The sequence below is a fragment of the Astyanax mexicanus genome, chromosome 1 (genome assembly GCF_023375975.1).
Source record: "Astyanax mexicanus isolate ESR-SI-001 chromosome 1, AstMex3_surface, whole genome shotgun sequence".
NCBI lineage: Eukaryota > Metazoa > Chordata > Actinopteri > Characiformes > Acestrorhamphidae > Astyanax > Astyanax mexicanus.
This window is the reverse complement of record NC_064408.1, coordinates 109,733,161-109,740,280: the sequence shown is the minus strand read 5'-3', so window position 1 is coordinate 109,740,280 and position 7,120 is coordinate 109,733,161.

Genomic DNA, 7,120 nt, shown 5'->3' with positions numbered 1-7,120 from the left:
ATTTACCGACAGGGCAGCTACTTCATCATCTAGAGAAAAATCTTACTTCAAATTCTTTATTGATTCTTATCCCATTTAATCTCTCTTGTTAATTTTGCTTTCATTAATTGTCTGTGCTTTGTAATAATAACCCTATCCAGAATGGATAAAGTTATTAGGATTGATGTATTTTGATTAGTTTTAACTGAAACAGTTCGATTTAGTTTTTTTTTTCATGAAATATGGACTCTGTTTAGAACAAAAAGAGCCAATCAGCTTGCTAGCTCCGCCACATGTGAAGGCGAAAATTTACTCATATCTGAAAGAGGCAAATGTTACATTAAGTCAACTAATAATCTTTAACATTAGCGTAAATTACCACTTTAAAGCAGCACTAGGTAGGATTTTCTTGATTTTTGATTTTTTTAAAGAAGTAAAATTACAGCTTAAAACTCACTGCAGCGCTGCATTGAGGTGTAATAGGAGGAATAGCGGTCCTTTCGTGCTGTGCCGGAGCTCCTCTGAGCTCAAATCAGACTCTGTAAGTTTTCCGAGGCGGCCGCGACCAACGCTCGCGAGAACTGCGACCTGCTTTCCGACCTTTAGTTCTAACAGTTCTACAAGGACTACTGGTTCATTCTTTACAAACTAACATACAGACACTCTGGCAGAAGCTGGAGAGAGACCGAGTATTTCTGTGAATGCCAGAAAACGAGAAAGAGAAACTAATCCGCCTAAAACATTTATTACACTCTACAACTGTAGGGGGAGCCCACGAGCACAAAATCTCAATCCTACTTAGTAGAGGTTTAAAATAAATGTCACTGGACTAAGCTTTTTTTTATAGTTTGAGGTGGTTTGTTGAGGGAGGAGGAGTCAGCACAAAAGAATACATTTCACACATGCATTTGTGGACAAGCTGTGAGATCTATCACCAAAAGTGAAAGAAGCATGTGGACTAAGGCAGTAGAGTGTTAGGGGAAGCATGTGGACTAAGGCACAGTGTTATCACACTGTGTTAGGGGTAGTCTTTTTTAGTTTAGTTTAGCCTTAACTTTAGTTTATTGTCTAGATGTACTAAAGTTGTTAAAAATGTTGTCAGTTTGCAAACTCGTTTAACTTTTTAAAACACACACACACCCACCTTGGCAAAGTGTCACTCAGCTCACTCACATTAAATCCGTAAAGCGTGCACGTGCACAGCCGTGCATGCACCCCAATCTCGAAAGCGTTCACACACCCACACAGATTAACTTCATTCTCTGGATTGGCACCAGAAGCAGAAATGGCAGATTATAATCAGAGCTATTAATGTAATTGCTAGATTATGCTGATTGTGTTTCTATATCCAGCACTGATAGGGATAGAGGAACAGGGATGGACGGGGAAATAGCTGCAGAGTGCTGGATTAGCTCGTCCCCACTCGTTCATTCATCCCTTTCTTCCACAGCACGTCAGAAACAAGGCCAAGCAGATAAGGCGGCGTGAGGGATAGAGTGCACATGATAGATTGAATCTGCCTAAAATAGCTTTAACAAAGACCCTAAAGCCTGCAGATTTTGGAACGAGAGGTGCACATGTGCTCCAGTGCACAAAACACAGAAGAGAACACGATCACAGACAGCTAGGCCATGGACTGTGGAAAACAAACAGCAAAACATCTCTCAAAAATGAAGCCACTAGAAGTCTAGTGCCTCTGCTGGCTGTTGCAGTATGAGGTATAACTCTGCCTATTCCCATTGATTTTAATGAGAAAACAGTGATTTCCAGTGTCTACTTCCAACAGAACTCAAACATTAAAACTTTATTCATAAGAAGGTGGTGTTACACTTAGGAATTAAGTGCTTGACAGTCTCGGCTGTGAGAGAGTATTGTGTACTTCCTTTTTAGTACATGAAGTATGAAGTAACAGAGATGCAGTAAACTTTATTTACTGAACATTTACTGCCGGGAGCATGCTGACTATGTGTGTATTGCTGGATGGAAAGCCCTGGTCTGAATGTGGGAGTGTGTTTGTTTTTGGAAAGTTGCCATGAGACTGAGTGTAAGCGACTGCTGTAGGCAGTGCCACTCACAGTATGCATGGACATGCTGGAGAGTGCTTTTATATATACAGCCCTGATTTTTATTTTATTTTTTGTGATAGTTAGGATTCCCCCTTATGCCAATCATACACTAGACGACTTGAAAAGACACTGAAAATACTTTTAATATACTGAAGCCTGACACCTTCTCACATCTAACTTGACATCTAAAGACAAGTCACTGTCTGTGAGTAGTCTGTGACTAAAAAGTCTAAGATTTTACAAAGACTTGCAAATACTGCAACTAAATTCCTTCTTATCCATTCCCTTGATGAGATAGCTTTTGTTTTTTTAACAGTTTTTATACACTCCTCAAAATGAATGTGATGTTAAATCTATATCTTTAACACCTTTAATGTGTTTTTAATGTTCAGTTGGACAGCTCCAACAAAAATATACTTAAATTGTATTAAATAGTGGCGAAAATAACATTATTATATATCTTTTTTATTACAAACAACTAGTAATTAAGTACAAATTAGTTGTTTCGAAAGAACATAATTTAAGTATACTTTTTTTTCACAAGGGTGTCCAGTTCCGCAAACATTCCTGCGTTTGCCTTGCAGCTTCCCGTAGCTCTCCTATTGGTTGTTCACATTGTTGACGTCACTATTTGCAAGAGTCAAGTCTCAAAAATTAGGATAATATTAAACAGAAAAAGACTGATTTAAACCTTCAATCCTAACCACCTTACACTGAACCATCGAGATTATGCGACCTCAACTCAACTCAAGCAAAACTCTCATGATTTCATTCTATTTCTAATAATAGGTGCTATAGCTAAACTTGAAATGGTAGAATTGCCTGGTCTGGTTATATAGGCAGTTGTTTTACTTGTTAATTATCTTTGAGACAGTGGCCCAGCTGATTTCTAATTGTTCTGAAATCTTTTTAAAGTATTTTACAGATTTATCTTTGTCTACAGTCTTCTTTCTAAAGGAATCAGAGATCTGTTTATGGTGATCCACTTTCATCCAGATCAAACCAAACTTAACACGTTTTTTTTTTCCTTTTATTTAGGTGGTGCTATATATTAAAATGTATTTACATATACTTTGGTTTGCAGATTAATGTACATTTGCCTTTGTTCCACAGGACTATTGGGACTTAAGGTGTGTTTACATAGAAACAGTGACCAGAGCAATCAGTACAATCCTGTTACAGAAACTGGGCCTTGCTTCAGGGAGTTCAGACTGAGAGAGGGATGAGTAACTTTAGCTTGTTTAAAGAGTGAGCTTTGTAGACAGTGGGATTAGACAAAAGACATATATAGAAGGAGTGAGGGTGCACAAAAGAGAGTAGGTGTTGAACGATTAATGGTCTGAGGAGTGGTTAGACCCAACTCTACTTCTTAATCTTATTTTACTGGTTAAATTAAAATAAATGTTAGCCTTGTTGGATGATAACTGACCTTCCTCTCCCTGTCTCACATGATGCTTGATGTCAGCATGATGCTAAACAACTAAACATTAATGTGAACACCCTTGCATTTACATTTTTATTGGATAAACTTGACTTTTACAAAACAGCTGAGAATCATGTTGATGCTTTACTGGCTGCAATAGGAAGAAGGGAATCTGTGCCTTTGCCATCCCATGCTGGAAAGTCACTACTGCAACAAACTGCTCATGAAAACTGCCTAACCCCACACAATTCTTTCACTTCAGATGCCAGTTCTGGATTTTTCAGCTTGGCAACAAATGCATGTGTAAAAAGCGTCCATAGTGCTCCATTTATCTCCCACAACCAGGCTGGCAGGATTCCAGTTTAACATTTAGATCATTTTACACGTCTAAGCACTAACTAATGACTTTTCATCACTAAACACTTCCCACAACTGGATTGACAATCCTTTACCAGTGTTTTGTTGAGAATTTAACTTAATTACTTTCTGCTTTCTCCAAGGTTATCATTGTTAGCGATACCAGTCTGTAACAATGCATTATGCAATGTTTTGCACGTCACTTCACTGAATCATGTCTAAAGATAGAGGTTGAATAGAGCTGTGTGTACAGTTGATTTAGTCAGACACAAATAGATAGAAGTGATAATAAACTGTATAATATTATTCATTATTTTCTACTACTGCTGCTGCTTAGTATTTACTACTTCTGATATGCCAGACAGCCATCTTGGATTCTGCACTCAGTGTTTGTAAGGTCTTCTGACTTTCTGAGCAAGATTTATGGTTCAGGTTTGTGAAGATATTCCAGAGGAAATTTCAGACTTAGAAAGTTCAAATGAAGTTTAAATAGAATGCAGCAATAACCTTCCCAAATGTTTGGAAAGCCCAGGAGCTAAAGTACTGTTTCTTTGTTAAAGCTGCTTCAAATTAAGTAACTAGCCCAGAAGTGATCCTGTGTAAAACACCTCTTAAGGTAACACATCAGTAACAAATGTGAGCAAGTGTGTGAAACGTCTACAGGAGTCCAATTTCCAAAACACTGACTAGAAGGATCCCAGCACATGCATTTTTTGTCGCGCTCCCCTCAGGCTGAAGGCTGCGGAACATCAAGTGCAAAACAACCAGACTGAGAAACAGCTTAATTCCGGAAGCTGTAAGACTCTTAAACTCCACCTAACAACACACTGCACTGACACACAAGGACAAATTACTGTTTACAAACACTGTCACTTTAAACCACACTGAGACACTTTATCTTCTACTGCTCTAATTCCATATCATGCTGCTACAGCAAACTTGCACTCTGGACTTAATGTTGCTGCAACCGGTCTACTCTCTCTATTTATTTTTTAATTTTTTTGGGGTATTTATCTTTTTCTATTTTGTATATTCTATTTTTATTGTGTAATTTATTTTATCTATATATCTATTTTAATAACAGCTCTTGCGTGTGAACTGGATCGTGAGATCACAATTTCTTTCCACCTCATGTACCACATGTGATGCGAATGACAATAAAATCTCCTTGAATCCTTGAGTTTTCTGCCCTGCCTGCTCCTCCCCAGATGCAAAGGGTTGCCAGATTGACACACAGTAGCAAATGATGACGATTCCTACTCTGTAGCTGATCAGTAAGCATATATGCTTCAGTGTTCAAACTTCCCACCTCTACTGTGCTATTGGTGGTGTTAAAATACCCAGCTATGGTTAGCAGCATTACTGAAGCTCAGTGATTACCTGTTCAGCGGAAAAACAGCCAGCTTACCCAGACATCCCAAGTTGCAAAAGTTGATTTCAGGTTAGCCCCTATCCCCCCTCAAAAAAAAAATAAAAATTGGCCACACACCCAAGGATAAAGAAACTTTACTTTTATATTAATTAATTTTACTTTTTTAAATTAACTTTAGAGTATTCAGAGGTGAGATGAGTTTTATTTTTTTTTCTTCTTGGAAGGCCCTGCCTCTGCTTTCCTTTTTTTGAAAAAAAAAAAAAAAGCCTTGACAGTTGACAGTTACAATATCACAAAAAATCATCAAACATTTCATATCATATTACAATAATTATTAATATTGCCTCCGCAATGATTTGCTTTCTCTCACTGAACAAATCCCGTCCGGGAGGGGGGAAAAACACTGCCCGCCCACACTAAAAACTGATTGGCTGTCTCACAGACTCTATGCAGAGAAAAGGCCAATCAGAACCCTCTCTGTTTTCTCTCTCTCCTTCCCACACGCGATTAGAGAAAAAAAGTCTGTCGCCTGTGTGCGCGTTTGGGGCACTCGTTCTGAATTCTGGGAGACTATATGTGACTCGCGGGCATCAGGGAGCCACTATTGAAATGCGGGAGACTCCCGCAGCTTTAGGGAGACTTGGTTTGTCTGCTTACCTGTTTTCATGGCTGCAGCTCACAGTTTGCATGCTGATTTCTATACCTGGCAACCCTGAGGGAGGAAATGGGACAGGGGGAATGATGGTGGACAAATTCGGAAGCTCTCTAAAAATCTCTAAAATAGTTTTCTGGTAAGTACTGCACAGTTCAAATAATGAAATGCTTAATGGTCCTTTAAGGTCTCTCTTCAAGGTTTTCTATTAAAAAGAGAGAATTCATTCACCCAGGTATTATCATCAGCTACCAGCCTTGACCAAGTCAAACTTAATCACAAACACAGCAAATCACTGTTCCTGATCTTTATAATAGAAAAAGCATAGGCAAAGACTGGCAAGACAGTGCAGTGTGACTCAGCCTGTAAAACATATACATAATGGGGGGAAACTGATTATGTAAGTTGCTGCTGCATGTGGGTAAGTGATGAACATCTCCTCTGTTCAGAATGAAACAGTGTGAGGACGTGAGTCACCGCACAGAAACAGTTGCTAGGGATTCACTATTATGGTCTGGATAGTTTTAAACAGTGAAGAGGCCACACAAACACACCTGACACCCCCCTGAAGTAGTCATCCACCCCCTTTCAATTACACAGCCCCCTCCACACACACGCACACGCAATGACAAAAAGCCTGTGAGTCACTACTGTCATATCACACTGCAGTCATTTAAACATCCCACAGCACAGCAATGCCCTTAACAATTATTCCTCCAGGCACAAGTATATATTTGTATGTTAGAGTCGCTCTGTAAAACTGTAAAAGTAAATTTATTAATGGTTAAATCAATTGGTTGGTATTGATGGTTTTTCTCATCATGACTATTAGAATAAATATCATCAGTCTGAAGCTCTTACTGTAGCTGCCTCATTCTGACCATCAGCAAAAATCTGCCACCAACGCAGCATTTGTAGTAATGATATGATATGTATTACATCTAAGGCAACTACAAGAACAACATAGATCTAATAGTAATAAACACACTTGAACAGCCAAACTGGGATTACTGTACCAAAGGTTTAGTGTACGTATCTAAAAGACAACGTAATACATATATACTTTTTAATCAGGTTTAAACTAACAAAGCTCCAAATGTCTTAGCAGACATTATGGCCTGTTGTTTCTCCATCAGCAGCCAGATTCTGAAAGAGAACAACTGACCTTGCTCTCTCTCTGGGTAGATGCCCTTCATCAGCTTAATCATTACATTACATTACATTTGGCAGACGCTTTTGTCCAAAGCGACTTACAATAGTCAAGTACAAAA